At 35.7% G+C, this 21,534-nt stretch overlaps 1 pseudogene; it reads right to left on the bottom strand.

Moving 5' to 3' along the window:
• Positions 1–6,986: 6,986 nt before the first annotated feature.
• LOC149554731 (disease resistance RPP13-like protein 4) lies at positions 6,987–14,318 on the bottom strand (annotated as a pseudogene).
• Positions 14,319–21,534: the final 7,216 nt, after the last annotated feature.

Raw genomic sequence — 21,534 nt, 5'->3', positions numbered from 1 at the left:
AGGTAATTGGAAGGCACTGGCAATAGAAACAGGATCTAGATGGACAATAACTATATTATTTGATTAAATGACTTCCTTGGTATTTTAATGATAGGCTTTCATGCATTCCAACACTAGATCAGGGCAATATGCTGAGATGGGGTGTCCTCCTACTCAAGCTAGGCCACTTTTCAATATTTTTTTAGCTAAAGGGGTCCTGTCCTCACTATCAAGAGATGACCAAAAATCTTGAAGGCTAACACTTCCTAAAATGTTATCACCAATGTTGGGAAGTGTACTTTTTAAAATGGGAGCATAATCCAACCTTTGATATTTGTATTTCGTGGTTTGGCTACTAATCCTTGTCATTGATTACTTTAAATGTTTTCAATTCCTTCAAGGTACTTCACAAATTGGAGACTTCACAATTCAATTTGAAAATTGTTCATAAAATACCCATGTATCACTTGGAATTTTCCTACTAAGGTAATCTAGTGAATATATATAGCTTTCAAGATGCATTGAAGCTTGGATTTACCTTTAAAATATTACTTCTTCCTTTATTTATGATTGCACACACTCCATGCTTTTTGGTTTAATGTATATATAAAATTGCCACTTTATATATCTACTATGTATTCAAGGTATATCACCCAATTCTTCAAAAACTAGTGTGTGCATTTACACAAGCATTTTGGTGAGTATTTAGCATGCTTTGCCATGTTTTTATGTTCTAATTTGGCAGGTTGTCTAATAACATTCTGTAAAATACCTAACATGTCACTTTCTTTACTCTATCCTCCACCATTTTGAATACTTGGGCTGCGAATTTCATGTTCATTAAACACAATGTTTCATGAATCCTATACAAGTTAGTGAGAATATGTTCGAGATAAAATAGGTAGCTCATGTGTCTTCACCAATATCACCTTCAAACTTAGCATTTCATTAAATAGTTTGCATGCTTTTTCAATGGTCACCTTCCAATTATGTGAGGTCACATACAAAGAGATGTAGATAATTTGCACATAGTGTCTTCTTTGAAATGTGAACACTTATAACACATATCACTCTACATGAAAAATTGTAACATTAGGTCAAAATATTATTCAGATGTATGTAACCACCTTCAAGATGTTGTTGTAAGCCAAGAGATGGGCAACATAAACCCATATAGTATTTATATTCTAGTATGTACTCAAGCACAAGGAAACAAAAACAAAGTCTTTATGAGATTGAAAAAAAAAATCACTACTGAGAAGGAAAGTTTGGTACAATCCTTGCACTGAAAATTATGCATTGACATATTACAATTGTAGAGATGTGCAAGAAGCTCTTCATGTTAGTACCACCAATATTCCTTACAGTTGGACTAATTGCAATACTGTTCTTTTCAATAACTAGAATGATTTACATTTCTCAATGCTTCCCATTTACAAAGAGCTCATAAAAGGAGGCCTCAAAATTTGGGCTTTCAATGGTGATACCGATGTTGTAGTTCCAAAGACAACAACTAGATTCTATTTATCTCATCTCAAAATCCTTGTCAAAAAACCTTGGTATCCATGGTATACAAATAATCAAACCATTGGTGGGTGGAGTGAAGTAAATGAAGGGCTCACATTCACCACATTGAGAATTGTTGGGCATGAAGTTCTTCTTCACCAATCTATTCACTGCTCATTAGAAGATGGTCCTTCCATTTGTAGACAAAATGAAAAGAATGGTATCCATGAGTTGATTTGTATAATATCTAATGGTTTCAAATTTTGATTTTACACCTCTGTCATTTGAAGAATCAAAGAAAATTCTCAATTATTTGGATCATCTTCGGTCTTTCCCAAAAATTTAAAGTCTTGATCATATAGGCACCTTTCAGTTTTTAACCTTTATTAACTTAGGTAGAGAGGTTAATAATTGAACATAAAATATGTATTTTAGAGCTCAACCTTAACATTTGAGACAAGAAGTTAAGGTTAATGATGTGGAAGAAAATACATGTTTTGACAGTTAATCTTAACCTTTTTAGAGGTTAATGGTTAAGCTTTTAAAGTGAAATACGTGTTTCGACCCCCAAACCTTAACCTTTTAAAAGGTTAATGGTTAATGATCAAGTTGAAAATATGTATTTCGGTTCTTTCCATTAAGCTGTGAGAATTTTTTACTCAGGAATCAGATTTTAAAAATTTGAAGTGATGGATGGAGTTGGAAACAAGCCAAAGATACTTGAAGGGAAAAATATCTCAAAAGTTCTAAGGAAAAATGACCATTTTAATGTTTAAAATGAGGTTTATTTTGAAAATAACCATAGCTCATAAAGGCGAGGATTGAGGCAATTTTGATATTTGGGCCACAATCTTGATATTCAAGAACTTGATTGGTTGAATATATGCATGATCATTTTCCCTAGGTACTATCATTTTCTATTTTCCTCCTAAAGGGGGTAGAAATGACAATATTTTGTGTTAAAATGATTCTATAGTAGGATTAGTTATTGCATCTTAGTCATGGGGAACTAGCAAATGTAGAAAAGACTTGTACATGTGCTCAAGATGTTGAGATTTTTTATATGTTAGAAATGAGAGAGAGATTTTCTATTCATTATTGTTTTATAGATGGGTGTTGAATATGGGGAAGAATGAGTAAATTTGATTATATTTCTAACCTATCTCCCATGGAAACTAACTTAGAAGCAAGGAAACTTGTAAGAAACCCCCTCCAAGAAAAGGTGTAAAATCCTTGCATATCTTACTATTTGATTCATATGATGTATTGGCTCCTTGATGGTCTATTTGTATCAGTTCTATTTGGTCAATTTGATGTCATTTTTATGTTGAATTATAAATTATTGTACTTCTTATTCTATATTAAGTGTATTTTATTATTATTATGCTATATTGTGTTAATTTTGGATTTTTGTATATACGGTTCTTAGTACTTTATAGTGAAGTGATTTTATAGCCAACAAAGATAATCCTACTTCTAATGCATAAGCCATCTTGTCACGTCTCGCCCTAGAACCCTTTCTTTTCTTGCTTATGTGGTTATGTCGACTTGGTCAAAATTTAGACTTAATTAAAAGATAAATGAAAATTAATGTTTTAGATTTCTAAATTGAAATGATTTATTATGATGGATACGTATGAGATGTTACATTTGATGATGATGTTATTTGATGTAATCATGATGTCATGCTTATAGTTCTGATTCAGTTAATGTTATTCTTAAAGATGATGAAATTATGTTGCTAATAATGATCAATACTGACTCCTTGTTATGGTTGTGAGTGTTTGAGTGGATGCAAGGATTGTTATGATGGAAGTGTGGCCAAGGTAGAGAAGGTTAGCCTCTTGGAAGGGGATGTGTCGGATGTCTGAGCGACCACACACACACATCACTTAACTATTATGTTGTTGTTGTATTGCTAGAACTAACCTTGAAGGACCAAAATGAATTAGATTTTTAAATTAATTTAAAGATGACATATATAAGATGTTAGATAGAACCTAAAAGTAAATGACTTGCTAATCGGAGAGCTTCATTGTTTTAAATTTAATATATATATGTACGTGTAATGTTAAATTTGGTTATTGGAAAAGATTTTAGCAAAAATAAATAAGTAATAATGTTATTATATAACTTTATGTGTGTTTTAATTAAATATATTCATTGCTCTTTTAAACCTTTAAAATAATAAATATACCATTTAAAAACAATGATATGGTTCAATACATTGAGTGCCTTCAGCTTTTGCGATGGTTGTTTTTTATTGTTTAAAATGTGAACCTAGAGAGGTCGTTAGGTCAGTTTCACGCCTTATTTTTGGAAGAGTTTTTTTAAATGGGGGAGAAGAAGAAGAAACCCCACACATGGAGGTAAGAGGAAGCACACAGGCAGAAGAAGCAGTTAGAGCAGCAAAGGCACTGAATCGTAGTGGCTATGGGAGCAAACGCGGCTACGGGTTTAACTTCCAGGTTCCTTTTTTTATTACATTCCTCTGATTTTGTTTTTGTATACAATGGAAAAATCATTACTGAGGGAGTGTTCTTTGTATAGTGTACTATGTTTTATTTTACCAGTCCTGTCTGGAATCAGTGGACTTCAAATTTAAAATGTTGGGCACGAAATATTAGTACAACTGTAACTTACATTTAGATGGGATTGGTCCTTTAATGTTGTGTATTACCTTGGAAATGTAGTTTGAAAATCTTGAAGACACATTTAGATATAATGTTGTGTCATTACCTTTAACATTAAATCTGAATTCTGTGATTGTAATCAATGATTGTTGTTACCCTCATAAATAAAACGTATTGTTGTTATTGTTGTATGCCCTAAATTGGTTGTGTTGTACAGTTAATGTTGAGAATACTTTGATACTTTGAGATGCTATGCCAATATTGAAGAATAAATTTGAATCCTTATTTTGCTATTCCTGCTATGGAAGTTACCTTATAGGTTTGCTGAGAGCTAAAAAAAAAGTACATTGACTTACTATTACCCTTGGATGAATTGTTGATACTGTTTACAAATTCTTGGTTGTACCTTAATAAAATGTCCTTGATAAATGTTAAAACTTTGAATGCCATGGCTGTTAATTACATACTAGTTAATGTTGTTATCATTAAGTGAATTGCCTTACCTTTAAAAAAAAACCCCACCCTACGCCTTACTAAAGGTAATACGTTGGGTAACGTAAGCAGATATAATACAGCTCTGACTATTTTCAAGATAGAATCCTATTATTTTCTCTAAATCCTGCATCTTAACCCTCATTCGTTAAAAGGATGTCTAATGCTAAGATATTTTTGGGATTAATTTTTAAAACACTGTTGTCCAAACCCTTATAGATGGTAAATTACGAACAAATTAGACTATCTTATCCTTTCATGGTCAGAAAATAAGTGAAACCTTTTTCATTAAGACATTTACTGGAATTACTAGTACCATGAGATACTTGGGTATTGAGTTGTATCAATTTATTTATTTATTCTTTTAAACATTGCTCTTTTCCCTGGAAAAGTTGTTTCAAACCATTCTTTTGCATTGATCAGAAGCAAATCCAACATGTCATAGTACCTGGTACAAATCAGTGCTACTAAGTTGACTAAACTCTACAAACATAGAAATCTGAAACGCATTTTAATAGATCATTTCAGTAGCTCTGTGATTGATTGAAATTGAATTATAAATCTAAAATTATTTGAACACTTGTTGTTATCATTAAAAGTGTATATCCTCTCATGTTGGGTGCAATGTAGCGATTTATGGGACAGATAGGTGGATATCTTCATGTTTAGTTTCCCTATCTGCCAGTACTATAGAATGGTTGCATTTTGTTTTTGTTTCTTCTACAGATAAATCTGGATTGAAAGTGCTTGGCCAAGCCATTTTATTTTTCCAAATATTGCATATGTGACACATGGTTATACCTATTTGGTATTCTTTTACTGCATATGAGTAGATATGTAGTTATATTTTTCCCAGCTACATTTTCGTGTTTAGACTACTAGGCACATGGTTGCAATGTAGAAATGTTACACGGTCGCACCAGATACATCTGATCCATCTTGTTCCAGGAAGCTAAGCTTCTCGTGCCAGGGTCAGGGAATTCTTCGTGTCAGGAAGAATCCCGAGGAAGTACTTCACTCCGTGGTTGGTGAGGTTAAAGCACCTGGGCCACACTTCTGTCTCGAAAAGTAGGTGGGAGACGTCCTACAGCTTTTGGAGATTGGAACCACTGGAGAACTTATTGGAAAGTCATGTCAGTTTGATTGCCCAGCTCGTCATTTGAGATGTACTTATTTACAAGATTGTAACTCATTTATGTTCAGCTGTTAAGTTGATGCTCATTTTAAAGAGAAACTTGTAACTATGGTATGTAGATCAGCAAGTTGTAATTACATGTATCTGTTGAAATGCTGTAAGCTTGATCAGCAAAACTATACTGATGTATGACTTGATATGAATGAATGTAACAGAATTTATGATGATTAATTTAATGATGTATTATTATCTTTTGTAATGAATAGTTTGACCTTTTTCCACTTTTATGTTATTGGTTTCTTTTCTGCACTTTTCGGTTGAAGATGATGTGGCATAGTTAGTCTAGACTGGTTCTTTACACATCTCTAAAAAAGACAAACCTTGTCTCATAATATGAGATTAAAATCGAAGGGATTGGTAGTCTAGCAAAACAAATATGAGTTTTTCTATGACATTATGAATAATAACACAAATTTTCCATTGAGAGAGATCCAACCTATAAGAAGTAATAGTTGATGGGATTAACAAATTGTTGTTTTTGAAGTCAAAGTTATCCTTGCCAAATTTACAATGATAGGTAGATAGTAAGAAAAAAATGATTCATTTGTATGACAAAGAGCATGGTCCTTATGAAAGCTGCAAAACTTTGTGTAGTGCACCAATATGGAATAGTGCAAGGAATTCAAATCCAAATCCAAATCTTTGAAAAGTCCTTAAGCATTTTGAAGCCAAGCATTTGTTGTCGAAATGGAGATTATTGCATATATCCAGAGAAAAGTATTGAAGTCTAAAGAAAATATCATTGGTTTGTGTTCCATACATTAAAGATTGAAAATAAAGGTGAAGAATTTTCACATTGTAATTTGCTTTCATGTATATGAGAAAAACTACAAACTTAGTCTAATCATATATGAACTTAAAATAAGTCAAACAATCTATAACACAAAACTAAACTTAATTTCAATTAGAAATTTGATATGAATTATATGAAATTGTTAATAGAGAACCAAATTATAGTATTTATTAATCTCTATTTTAATCTTTTCAACATTTGATTCTTTATCTAACGATCAAATAATTTATTGAAATAATATAATTATGTTTTCACTTTTTGAACATACTATCTATATTTAAACTGTCAACTACAATACTCAATTTAAACGATAATAATTTTGACTCACAAATATTCTTTTATGTTCCAATACGTTTCTCTCGAATGAAAATTATAATTAAGAATATGATTAAAAAGGTAAAAATGTTAAAAATTCATTAACATCTAAAATACAAACATTACATCCTTCCTTAAGATCATCTTTCGGCGTCAACAACATTACAACATTACATTCGCATTTCACTCTGACATCACGGCGTTTGAAAATTTGGCCGTAATGCCCATTTTCCTGAAGATCGTTGCGGCAGCCTTCACAGCCGACGACTTGAAGCTCTTCAAGACTGTTGAGGCGGTCCAAGCCATGAGGTATTCCTTCCATCCGCCCGTAATTGGCCAATCGAAAATGCTGTAGCACTGGCATTGCATTCTCTTCCAGGCATGGAAATCTCCGCAGCTGCAAGAAATCCTCAATAATCAGTGCCTCCAGTTTGGGGAACGACATGGGACTCTCAAAATCCGCAGGGAAATCGATACACTGCTTGTTCTGCATTAAGATCAGTCGCCTTAAATTAGGAATTGTTTGCAGGCCATGATAATTGTGAGAATCGTCTCCTTTCAAGAGAACAAGCATGAGATTGTGATCAGGGAGGGCGTCGTAACTTAACCTCAAGATTGGCAGAATGTCGTCCTTGATTGTGCTAATTTTATTGAGCCTATTCAACGTGGATTCCCACTCATTAGGAAGTCGCCTCACGCTGGCCATGGAGGCCGCTACTGTCTTCACGGCCAGCAGCAATCTGGAGCATTTCCTTTCAATCGCACGAGCCAACTCCTGCAATTCCTCTGGTGGACTGTGATTCTCATCTTCAGGGAATGCGTGAATGCAGAACAGTCTCTAACTGTTGTCTTCAGACAAGTAGTCCATGTGGTGCACCCGGTGAGCTCCAACATTTTCCAACACTTTCCTGTCGCGCGTGGAAATCATTGCTTTATTCCTCCCCCGGCCCCACGGAAAGCCAATGGATCCCAAAGCGTGATTGTCCCAAACATCATCAAGAACAAGTAAACAACCACTTTCACGCAGGTGCTTATGGATGTTATCTTTACTTGAGCTAACTTTGTGTTAATTATTGTTAGTTGGACAACTGTTATTTCTGACCCGGAAATAGCAGTGGTATTTATGGGTAGCTTGGACAACTGTTCATCCTTATTTATGAATAGCTATTGTATTTATGAGTGGTTTGGACAGCTATTTTTCCACTTGCCAAAAATTAGTAAATGGTTATTATTTACTAATTTTAGAAATTCCCTTTTGGACACCTTGCAACCAATTCTATTATTGGCTGTCGAGCTGTCTTAATCTCAGCCGTTGGTTTGATTTAATCTCGATCGTTGGTTTACCAACAAGAGTAGTATAAAAAGGGGTCATTGGGTCATTTGGATTAAGAAGTTTTGGAGAAACGTTTGCAGTGTTAGCAAACAGTCTTGCAGTGTTAGCAAGGGTGCAATGTTAGCGCGGGAATAGCAGTGGGGAATATTAGCGGAAGAAATTAGGAGGTTGTCGGAGTTCTGCCAGTAAGAGGCAAGGAATTTTGTATCTCTTGATTTGCTGAAGTTTAATATAATTCCTCATCTGTAGAACTGGTTTTCCCTTAGGGGTTTTTCCAGGGACAATTTGTCCAAAAATATTGTGTTCATTGTGTTGCGCATTTCTTTCCGTATTTTATAAGTGAAGTTGCAGTTGTGTTATTTTTCAATATTAGTTGGGAATTTGTTTTCAGCAGTTTAATAATCATTTATGATAGGAGATTAATAATCAGTGACTGCAATAGTTTGATTTTTCACATGGTATCAGAGCATTGTTAAGGGTAGAAGAGTTTTGCCCTAGGAAAGAAATTTTGATCTCTTTAGATTTATTATTGTTTTAAACCCTTGAGATGGCTTCAGCTGGTTTGAGAGATCAGGATAGATTGGATGGTGCCTCAAATTTTAGTGTCTGGAAGGCCAGAATTTTTTTATTGTTGGAAGAGAATGGTATCAAGGATTATACTACTAGTGGTGTACCTGTACCAACGGATGCAACATAGCTTGCATCATATAAGAAGGACGATGCGAAAGTGAGGAGGATTATCCTTGATGGTGTCAAGGATCATATTGTTCCACATATCTCGGAGCTAGATACAGCGAAGAAAATGTGGGACGCCATTCTAAATCTGTACTAGAATGCTACCACCAACAGGAAGTTGATTCTTAGAGAGAAGCTAAAGAATACCTGGATGAATCAGGAAGAAGACGTCACAAGTTACCTCACCAGGCTCAGACTTGTCAAGGATGACTTAGCAGCTGTTGGAGATAGCCCTAGTGATGATGAGCTAGTGAAAATAGCCCTAAATGGGTTTACTAAACAATGGAGTGTCTTTGTTCAAGTTGTCAGTGGACGAGATACTTTACTGAGTTGGGATCGACTATGGACTAATTTCACTCAGGAGGAGTTTAGACTAAGTCTTGTCAATGGGGCCAACAAGAGTCAGAAAAATGAGGTGGAACAAGAGAACGTTGCCCTAGCGGGTAAAGGGAAAGCAAAGAAGGGATCTAGAAAAGGATCAAATTCACAAATTGAAAAGAAGAAGAAGGACCTTTCTAAGGTCAAGTGCTTTGGATGTCACGAGTTTGGCCACTATGTCAGTGATTGCCCAGAGATGAAGAAGGGTAAGAAGCAGGTGGCAGTCTCAGCAAGTGCAAAAGAACTCTCTAGTAGAATGGAAAATGAGTTTTCACTCATAGCTTGTATGGTTAGCTCAACCTCACAGTGTGTTTGGTATATAGATAGTGGGGCGTCATTTCATATGACAGGAGTTAGAGAGTACTTCTCCAGTTACAAGGAGGAGGACACCAACATCCAGATTTCTATGGGAAACTTGTCCAAACTCAACCCTGTTGGGAAAGGGACTGTTCAGTTTCAGAGGGAGAATGGAAAGATAATTCCACTTCATGATGTGTTATATGTGCCAGACTTAGCTTTGAATTTGATTTCTATATCTGTTCTTCAGGATAGGGGGTATAATGTACTCTTTAGAGGGACACATGTGTTGATTAAGCACAAGGATTGGAAATCACCCATAACTATTGGAGTTAGGAGTGGTCGCCTTTATAGATTGCAGTTTGATACTCCTAAGGCACTTATGAGCAACAGTAATCCTAGAGATCTTGGAGAGCTATGGCATAGGAGGATGGGCCATATTCATCATGGAGCACTTAGATTGCTTCGTGAGACCGTGACAGGTGTTCCAGAGGTGAGAACAGAGCATAACGATGTATGTAAGGGATGTGTGTTGAGGAAGTTTGCGAAAGCATCTTTTCCAAGAAGTGTCACTAGATCTAAGGGTGTTCTTGATCTAGTACATTCAAATGTTTGTGGACCAATGTCGACGAAATCTCTCAGAGGATATGAGTACTATGTTACTTTTATTGATGATTTTTCTAGAAAGACCTGGATATACTTCTTGAAGACTAAGGATGAGGTTTTTAGTCGATTCCAAGAGTTCAAGGCTCTTGTGGAGAACTCGACAAGAAAGAAGATAAAGGTTCTTCGGTCAAACAATGGAGGCGAGTACAAAGAAAATGTCTTCCAAGAGTTCTGCACCAGAGAAGGAATCAAGAGAGAATGGATTGTTCCTTACAATACATAGCAGAATGGAGTTGCTGAAAGGAAGAACCATTCTATATCGGAGGCAGCAAGAGCTATGCTACATGAACAGGACATGCCCTATTACTTATGGGCAGAGGCGTGTAATACAACAGTCTACATTCCGAATAGAGTTCCACACAAGGTGCTAGGGAAGATGACACCAGAGGAGGCTTTCACAGGGAAGAAGTTAGATGTTAGTCACTTCAGGATATTCGAGAGTTTGGCATATTGTCATATTCCTGGAGATACACATACAAAGTTAGATCAGACTGTAGAGAGGGGGTACTTTGTTGGGTACAGTGAGACCTCAAAGGCATATAGGATTTTCATTCTGGGGACTAAAAGAATTATTGTCACACGGGATGTCAAGTTCATGGAGGACAAGGCATTCAAGAGATCCAGAGATTTGCCAGTAGATGATCAAAGTGAGCAGCCAACAGAAGCTCCAAGACCAAGTCAAGGGCAGAAAAGCTCAAGTATAGTTACCAGTACGAGTGTAGACTCAGTTAGTGAAGATTCACAGAGTATGGAGCAACAAGTGCAACAGGAAATGCATCTAGAAGACTTAGAGGTTGAAATTTCATCCTCTATAGTTGGCAGTAGGAACCATTTGGTTCCAGATACACAAAGGGATACTCAGGAGTTTGTGGGAGCTCCTAGGAAGAGTACTAGATAGCGAAGACAACCAGCCAAGTTCAATGACTATGTGGCATTAGTTAGTCAGTTGGTAGATAGTGAGCCTTCTAGCTATCAAGAAGCTGCAGAACATCAAGTATGGCAAGATGCTATGGTTGAGGAATATTCTTCAATAATGCATAATGATGTGTGGGAGGTAGTACCTAGACCAACAGATAGGGTTGTAGTTGGATCACGTTCGATCTATAAGATAAAGCACGGTGTAGATGGTGGCATCGAGAAATACAAGGCTAGGTTCGTGGCAAAGGGGTTCTCTCAGAAGGAGGGAATAGACTATGAGGAGACATTTGCTCCAGTTGCCAGGTATACTTCTATACGAGCTATAATCTCACTTGCAGCACAGATGGGATGGCAAATCCATCAAATGGATGTCAAGACAGCATTTCTCAATTGTGAGTTGAAGGAGGAGGTATACATAGAACAACCAGAAGGCTTTGTAGCACACAGAAAAGAGACCCACATGTGCAGATTGAAGAAAGCATTGTACGAACTCAAGCAGGCTCCTAGAGCGTGGTATGAGTGCATTGATACATACTTGTAGAAAATGGGCTTTGTGAAGAGTGAAGCAGATGCTAACCTCTACTATGTGATGGTTAGGGGTGAGATTCTCATTCTTGTTCTTTATGTGAATGACCTATTTCTTACAAGTTCACTAGGGCTCATAGTGGATTGCAAGAGGAACCTTGCAGAAGAGTTCGAGATGAAGGATTTAGGACTTATGCACTACTTTCTAGGCATGGAAGTGTGGCAGACAAATGGGGAGATTTTCCTTGGTCAAGGGAAATATTGCATTGAAATCTTGAAAAAATTTGGGATGGAGGATTGCAAAGCCATGTCTACACCCATGATCATGAATTGGAGGAAGGTAGATACATCTAAGGAGAAAGATGTAGATCCCACTTTATATAGACAGTTGATTGGTTCGCTTATGTATTTGGTTAACACTAGGCCAGATATAGCATTTGTAGTAAACTCTCTTAGTCAGTTCATGGTTGAACCAAAGAGAATGCATTGGATAGCGGCTAAGCATGTGCTACATTACGTGCGTGGTACAGTCGAGTAAGGTATCAGATATGTTCAAGGTGAAGGTATCAGGTTGATAGGCTATACTGATGCAGATTGGGCAGGAAGTACAATGGACAAAAGGAGCACTTCAGGGTGCTGTTTCAGCTTGGGATCAGGAGTTGTATCTTGGTTCAGCAGGAAGCAGAAGTCTGTGGCTCTAAGTTCAGTCGAAGCAGAATACATAGCAGCTAGCATGGTGACATGTGAAGCTATATGGCTTCAGAAGTTGTTAGTAGCCTTGTTTGGTCAGAAGGTTGAGACTACTGTGATACATTGTGACAATCAGAGTTGCATCAAGTTGTCTGAGAATCCAGTGTTTCATGATAGGTCTAAACATATAGATATCAGATATCACTTCATCAGAGATTGTGTACAAAGGAAAGTTGTTCAGCTATAGTACATACCTACAGAGGAGCAGGTAGCAGACATTCTGACGAAGGCTTTGGGAAAGGCCAAATTTATCTTTTTCAGAGATAAGATGGGTGTCATGCAGAACAGCTTCCTCGTTAAGAGGGAGTGTTAATTATTGTTAGTTGGATAGCTGTTATTTCTGACCCGAAAATAGCAGTAGTATTTATGGGTATTTTTGATAGTTGTTCGTCCTTATCTATGAATAGTTGTTGTATTTATGGGTGGTTTGGACAGCTGTTTGTCCACTTGCCAAAAATTAGTAAATTGTTATTATTTACTTATTTTAGAGATTCCCTTTTGGACACCTTGCAACCAATTCTATTATTGGCTATCGAGTTGTCTTAATCTCAGCCATTGGTTTGATTTAATCTCGGTCGTTGGTTTACCAACAGGAGTAGTATAAAAAAGGGTTATTGGGTCATTTGGATTAAGAAGTCTTGGAGAAACGTTTGCAGTGTTGGCAAACAATCTTGCAGTGTTAGCAAGGGCGCAGTGTTAGCGCAGGAATAGCAGTGGGAGAAATTAGGACGTTATCGGAGTTCTGCCAGTAAGAGGCAAGGAATTTTGTATCTCTTGATTTTTCTGAAGTTTAATATAATTCCTCATCTGTAGAACTGATTTTTCCTTAGAGGTTTTTTTAAGGATAATTTGTCCAAAAATATTGTGTTCATTGTGTTGCGCATTTCTTTCCGTATTTTATAAGTGAAGTTGCAGTTGTGTTATTTTTCGATATTAGCTGAGAATTTGTTTTCAGCAGTTTAATAATTATTTATAATAGAAAATTAATAATCAGTGAGTGCAATAGTTTGATTTTTCACACTTTGCTTTTCATCCTCGGGCAGCTTTACTTGTCTTGCTATGTGGAGGAGCAGCTGATGCACAAGAAAGCTCTCAAATACCGCCACCCAAATCAAGTGAAGACGTGTTGAAGAAGAAGAGTTTTCCCAAGCCCTCCCGTGCCCGCTACAGCAATGATCTGAGGGCCATCTGTGCAGAGAAGCCATCCGCTGATGACATCGATATCATTTTGCCATTCTCACCGTTGTACCTTCCAAAAGAAGCCCGCTTGATTTTCTTCTATTTCTAATCGATTCTCCGGTGAGTAATCCGCAACGGGGCTTGACATCCATGTCCCTCAGGTATTTGAGATACTTTGAGCTCCGATGGATGCACTGGATTCTCTTCTTCAACACCCGAATCTTGCAACCCAGCAAATACCTTGAAATACAGCTGGATTGGTGGTGAGAGTGAGAGGATTCTTCTAAGAGGAGGAGAGCGTCGTAGAGAAAGTCTTCAAGTTTCTGCAACCAACTCCTAACTGAACTGCAGTTTGTTCTCCACAACCCGCCGGCGTCGTTGAGGACGCATTTGATAGATTCGAGCTCATCACAGATGAGCTCCAAATCTTCTCTGTGCTTGCTCGCCAATGAGACCGCCTCAAATATCTTTTGAATCAGAGCTGAAGTGAGATGATCTGCGAGCACCGACACCAGAGATCCAGCCATATTCATTTCCAAATTACTCAAAGGAGATATTCTCGTGGTTTTAAAGCGCTGGGAAACTACTTACCCACAGTTTTGACTGTATAATACCACCATTATAGGAGGCTACTAGACAAAATGGTCGTAATGGCAAAAGTCAATCAAATTTTGACGAAATGGGAATCCAGTCTGATCAACGTAGCCATGACGTGGGTTAATGGATCCAGTAGTGAATGTATTTTCGATGAAAGTGGAATGCATACTGGACTAAGAGGTTTGGGCGATGATATGAAATTTACTGATGCATTCTCGGAAAATTCAACGAAATGTGGAAGGAAATATTAATTTCAATCTTGTCCAGTTCTGCTTGAGTGGCATTTGTGGGTCTGCCTGGCTGACCGAAATTTCCAAAACTGAAAAGCCGCTCATGCATAACAACTCGAACCTAATGTTTTGGGACGTTGACGCGACAGTGGTAAAACTACGTTGGCTTCGAAGAAAGTTTTCTTGTTCAATTCAACTTTCCACCTCGATGATAATTATTATTTTTGGTCTGTATATAGATATATAATAATATATGCAAGGGAATGGGATTGCCCATATTTAGAAAATAATTATTGGGCAAGGAAATGATGTCATGATATGATTATAGGTTATGAATTGTCTCTTTTGACTTAGGTTTCTAGATTTTCTCATTCTTGTGGATGGATTTGTTGTTAAATGGTCTATAGATCTCTTATTTGAGATTGTTTTAGTATTAGCATCCATTCCCCTACATCATTGGTGGACCTTTGTTTTCAGCCTCTTCTTGCCCACCATTATATGCTTTGTGCCTTAGTTGAGTTTTAGCTTCATGTTTGAAGGTGGTGACTTATATGACGGAGGAGGCTTGGTGAAATCTATCTTTGTTGGTTTATCTATTGACAGGAGGTTTCCCTAGTTCCTTCATAGTCCCTCTATTTTCTTTCTTTAACACTTGTTCTTAAGTGTAGATTGGGTACTGTCTAGATATAATTATCATGTGGCCTTATTTTATGAGTTTTGTCGAGTGCTTCATATGTGATGGGTTGCCTATTAAGGGTTGTTATTTTTTGTGGTTCTTTTGTTGGAATCACTATTTTCATTACACCAAAAGATCAAGCTGTCAATGAATGTTACAATAGCTAGAGGCAAGGATCCATAGGAGGCGGTTAAGGACATGTCACAAATCCATCGGTCTATGTGGACAAAGGCACCAATGTAGAGGGGATGGAGGTATCGACCTCCAAACAATCCCCCCCTCAGCATGACCCGAATGATTTGAACCCGTAACCCAGCACTCTAATACCACTTGTTGGAATCACTGCAGCCATTACACCCAAAACTCAAGCTATCAATGAACATTACAACAACCAGAGACAAGGATCCATGGGAGGAAGTTAAGAACATCTCACAAATCCATTGGTCTATGCTGAATAGAAGCACCAACCTAGAGGGGATGGAGGCATCGACCTCCCAACAATCCCCCCAAACATGACTCGAGGGATTTGAACCCATAACCTAGCACTCTGACACCACTTGTTGGAATCATTGCTACCATTACACCAAAAGCTTGAGTTGTCAATGAATGTTACAACAACCAGAGACATGGATCCATGGGAGGCGGTTAAGAACATGTCACAAATCCATCGGTCTATGCTGCACAGAGGCACCAACCTAGAGGGGATGGGGGCACAAACCTGCCAACATCTTCTACCCAAATCTTTATGGAATATTAGTACAAGAGTGGTCCTATTGCCCATCCTCTTATATTCTCCCCTTAAAATGCAATAGAGGTGAAGTTTTCTCTTGTGGAAGATGGCTTAGGTGTGTTGTTGTTAGGGCTCATCTAGGTTGTCTATTTAAGCTTTCCTACATATTACAACATGTTTGGTGATTTTGATTAGGATGTGCTCCTCATCATTTTGATAGTAGTGAGGCATCGATTGATGTTCAAGAGGAAGGGGTTTTTCCTATGAGGTGGAAATATGTCAATTGACTTAGTTTCCAATTCTTTCGTTGTTTGTTCCTACTTGTATTTTTGGGAGGCTCATATAGCTTCTCAACTAGTTTTATAGGTCTTTTTGAAATCCCTATTTGTTTTTCATGTACTGTTGTGAAGGATGTTAGCACTAGCTTCATTAGAATATTGAGAGGTCACTTTTGAAACCTATTCTATTTTTCTGCTCTCTAGCTAGGGTTTTTATAACCCAAGGTAAAAATGGTTTATGAGTGCAAACTTTTAGATTTCCTTTTTTAATTCTAATTTGTCTCTTCTCTACGTTTTAGGGTCCTTTTGTAAAACCATATATTTTTATATGAGAAGAATAATTGTTTGCTTGAGATGTTGTCTCCAATTGGTTTTCTACTTTGATTAAAATGTTATTTAGTCTTATTTTATGTGATACTCTTTCTATGCACCTTTATGTGGGTTTTTATATCTTGGCCTCTTTTGGGAAACATTGTCAAAGGTTAAGGCCCTCTCTTACTTTATGTAATAAGAATATTATATTGAAAATGTTAGTAATTGTTTAGATTGAAATTTATCCCTAATATTTAACAATTAATATTTTTTAAATATATTTTCTATCACTTAGAATTATTTTATGTCATTGAAAGATGACATACAACCTATTTAAAGAAATCACTTTCCATGATACATTTGTCACGCAAACATCTTCATTTTCTAATAGGCATACCAATTGACCTCATGTACTATACAAATCTATGTTGGGAAAAGATCAAAAAAATTCCTCATTAGCTTTCATTGTTCTTTGACATACCCATTACACACCATTATGCAATTGTTAGTTTTAATATCAAATAATAATAAAAAATTTGTGTCAAATAAAAAAGATTCTTTTTCAAACAAACAATCACACAATGTTAGTGTTTAAGAGTTATATCAAATTATTTTCAACCAATGTTTCATAACAATAACCTTGAAATTATTTAGTTTAAAAGAAAATTATTTAGTTATATTAGACAATAGTATATGTGTTAGAAGTCAACTAATTAGATGTGATCAAAACAAAAGCAAAAAAGTTAGTAGGATGCATGGGTTGCAAGGTTTGATAATTATGGCTAACTTTGGCTATGGAGGAAAAATAATTTTTGTGAAGGGCGAGTTGCAAGCATTGTAACTCTTTTTCAACACATGAATAATTTTTTCGATGCATAAATGTGAGTTTCAACACGTAAAAATGTGTTTCCGACCATTGCCAATTAAAATTGACTTAATTTATAATTTTACTTCAAAACAATGCATTAATTTGGGCATGGAATTTATTGTCTTGGTTTGGTTTGTCGAGGGATGTGCATGGAATTATTAATAGTATATTAATGTATTATTTTAGATTTTTTCATTTTTTCGATAATAGTATTTATATAAGGTAGGTTTTTTTTTTTTTTTTAAAGCTTATAGTTTATATGTAATTTTTTTTTAAAATTAATATTTCATAAGAATTATGTAATATTTAGGTAAGAATCTACAATACCACCGTAAATTGTGAGCCTCTTATCCAAAAGGTCTTAGGTTTGAATCTAGTAGTTAATGATATTAATAATAAGAAATCACAGATGAGCTCCAAATCTTCTCTGTGCCTGCTCGCCAATGAGAACTCCTCAAATATCCTTTGAATCGGAACTGAAGTGAGATGATCGGCAAGCACCGACACAAAAGATCCAGCCATATTCATTTCCAAACTCCAAGGAGGGTCTATTGTGGTTATAAAGCGTTGGGAAACTACCTGCCCACAGTTTTGACTGTATAATACCACCATAAAGGCGGCTCCCTGACAACATAGTCGTAATGGCAAGAGTCAATAAAAACTTGACCAGTGAAATGTATTTTCGATGAAAGTGAAATGCTTACTGGATTAAGATGTTTGGGAGATGATATGAAATTTACAGTTGTATTCTCGGAAAGTTCAACGAAATATGGAAGGAAATATTAATTTCAATCTTGTCCAGTTCTGCGTGAGTCGCATTTGTGCGCCTGCCTGGCTGCGCGAAATTTCCAAAACTAAAACGCCGCTCATCCATAAGAGACTCAAACGTAATGTTTTGTGACGTTGACGTGACAGTTGTAAAACTACATTGGGTTTGAAGAAAGTTTCCTTATTCAATTCAACTTTCCACCTGGAAGATAACTAGCAATCCACTTTAGGGTGCAATAGGCGCACCCAAGAGACATTGAAAGTCAAGTAAGGATAACGTATAAATAGTATATAAATCAATTTGACCAATTTTTTGTAGTAATGGAGAGGAGTCTGTCTTCCATCTGTTCTTCCATTGCTCTTATTCTATTCAAATATGGCATCTTTGGTGGCGCGCTTGGGGTTGTTCTTGTCGGCATGCTTCCTCTTTGCCTGAGTTCTGAGCCCGCTTGGGTACTACTCCCTCCAAGTCTTCTTTTCTCCATGCTGCTTGGATTGTTGGCCCATCTTTCATGCTTTGGCATATCTGGTTGGAGAGGAATCGTCGCATATTCCAAGATGTTCGGCTTAGTGTTTTGCATCTTTGGTGGAAAATATCACATTCTCTTCAGGAAACTATTCTTGTGAAGTGTGAGCTTGATGGGGGTATGAATCCGGTTGATCTTGCTATCTGTAATCGCCTCAATTTTCATCTGCAGGATAGGGTTGCAGCTCATAGGTTTCCTTCTATGTCCAGGCAGCTTCATCATCAGAGGAAGGGTCGGGTTAATCGGGATGGGCACTGGACTCCTCCTCCCTGTAGAGTTCTGAAAATTAACACTGATGGTTCTTCCCGTGGGAATCCTAGTCCGGCTGGTATTGGCGGAGTGGCTTGTTGTAGTTCTGGGGATGTTAATTTTTTCTTCTCAGTTCATAAGGGTGATTATACTAACAATCTCATGGAAGCTCAGGCTATTTTATATGCTATGGAATAGTGTTGCTTGCGAGGATGGAGTAAGATTATCTGTGAGTCTGATTCCCAGGTAGTGGTGAACATGCTTTCTTTGCAAGAGCTTGAGGATGTTAGTTGGCAGCTGGCTACTATTGTTAAGCAGATTCTTTTCTTCTCTTCCTCTTTTCAGTTCATTAGGTTCACGTATATTCCTCATGAATGGAATAGAATTGTTGATTGTTTAGCCAAATGGGCATCTAGTCATGATCTGGGTTGGAATATTAGGGATAGGAGGCAATTGTCCTTTGAGATGGTGCAAGAATTTGATGATCTTGTTGCTTCAGGATCGAGCTCCTTGTTGAGCTCTCTTTGTTGTATTCCTTTCTGTCTTAATAAATTTTTACCCCTCTTTTTGCAATTTGACCTATTTTTTAATTAAAAATAAAATTTTGACTTTAAATCTTACTATAATTGTTAAATTTTAATAATAATCATACTCCTAACCCTAATGATCTAAACTATTATCCTAACAAAAGCCATTAACTTCAACGATAAAACAGTCTATGTTCCTTAATCTAATGTCATTATAAACCTTAAACCTAACCTTACTCTATACTCCAACCTAAAGTTAATCCTAATATAAATGTAAACTCTTATCTTAACCATCAAAAAATCATAATCCTATTCATCATAAAAATGTGATAGCAAGATTAAACCTAATCATAATTGTAGTCCTCATCTTAATAATATTAATAATAATGATGTAAGTCTTAATCCTAACCATTGTCATAATTTTAATCTTAGACACTAATCATCATATGTTATTTATCATTTAATTAATTTTTATAAATATGAAAAATAAGCTTATATATTAAAAAATTCATATCGAAAAATATTAGTTTCATAATTCAAAAAACTCCAAAAAAATACAAAGACAACTTAAATACCTTAAAAAATAATATATTAAAGCAAATATTGAAAGGCATAACTTGTAGTACATACCCCAATTTTTTTTTTTGGTTTGTTATATTGCCAAATTCTTTTAGGTCAGTTTTCATTGATTATATGCTATGATTTAGTGGTACTTGGTTGCCTAATTTTATTGATTTTATTTCATACTTAGCTTATATATTTGATGGACCACTTGATACTTGATTATTTCATATGTTTATGGTTATTCTTTCAATGATGATGCTTTGTATATTCATATAGTGATTTTAGTGGTTTTATGATGATAGTTAGATGGATTATGTGTATATGATTTTTATGGTTACTTACCCCATAGTTGCATGTGTATGGTGCACATGTATGTTTTACTTTATATTTGATATTTATGATGCGATTGAGGGAGGGAGTCACAGTCACTTGCTAGTTGGGACCTACACAATGTACCACTCCCTGCCATTGCCTATTTAGTTTAGATTCATTTGCATATGTATATATTTGACTTTTATGCAAATTGCAAGTACCAAACATCGACTTTTTTGAATTGCCAGGATGATTGTGTCTTATCATAGTATCTCAATGGTAAAGAGGGGAGATAGTTCTCAAGTCCAAATCCTGAACCTGAGCCAATTGTTCTAAAATATAGGACAAGTATCTAAGTTATGTAGCCTTCTGAATTCGTCAAGTGATGTGAATTTGAGATTTTGACCCTTGGAGTTTGATTTTGTATTTTTTCTTTTAGAATGGATTTTCTTCTTAAGTTTGTGGGTCTGTTGTGATTTTTAGTTATAATTCAATAAAATAAAGATATTATTTAATTATTTAATTTAACAAAAAAAAATTAAAGGTAAATAAAAATTTAATTATAATTAATTAATTAAATAGAGTAAATAAATTTAAAGATTTAATTAAAATTTCAAATTTGGCTTAATTATATTAATTTAACTTAATACTAATTAATTTAGAAGTTTCATTTTTAAAGTGAACTCTAAATATTATTATTAGTTAAATTAATAAATATATTTTCTAAATACATCTTATTATTTAATAAATGCAAGTGAGAATAATTTAAATATACTTCATTATAATTAAAATGCAAAAAATATGTACAAAGAAATTAAAATAATAAAAGGAAAGGCTTTTGCATATTCGTAAAACCAAAACCCTAAGAGGAGAAAATCCTTTATTAGGAGATTAGAGTTCATTTCTGTACACACAATTTTTGGGGATTAAAATTTACAATTGGAGCAAAAAATTTGTTGAATGTTATGAAGGGTTTAGATTTGCATGCATTAATAGGTGTTCTCAGATTTTAGCTGTTGTTTTGAGGTAGGCTTTGAAAACCCATTGTTGAATTTTATTGAAAGATCTACCTACTTTGTGTCTTCCTCGATGCTTGCATAATGCTTATTAATTTATCATATTATTCTTTGGATAAAAATTTATGTTGTAGATTTTGGAAAGGCTTATTAATCAAGGAAATGTGACTAGGGAAACCTATAGAA

The sequence above is a fragment of the Cupressus sempervirens genome, chromosome 5 (genome assembly GCF_028749045.1).
Source record: "Cupressus sempervirens isolate cs-2001-9-10 chromosome 5, ASM2874904v1, whole genome shotgun sequence".
In the NCBI taxonomy this organism is placed as follows: domain Eukaryota; kingdom Viridiplantae; phylum Streptophyta; class Pinopsida; order Cupressales; family Cupressaceae; genus Cupressus; species Cupressus sempervirens.
The sequence above is the reverse complement of the archived record's forward strand: the minus strand, read 5'-3'. Positions and strand labels throughout refer to the sequence as shown.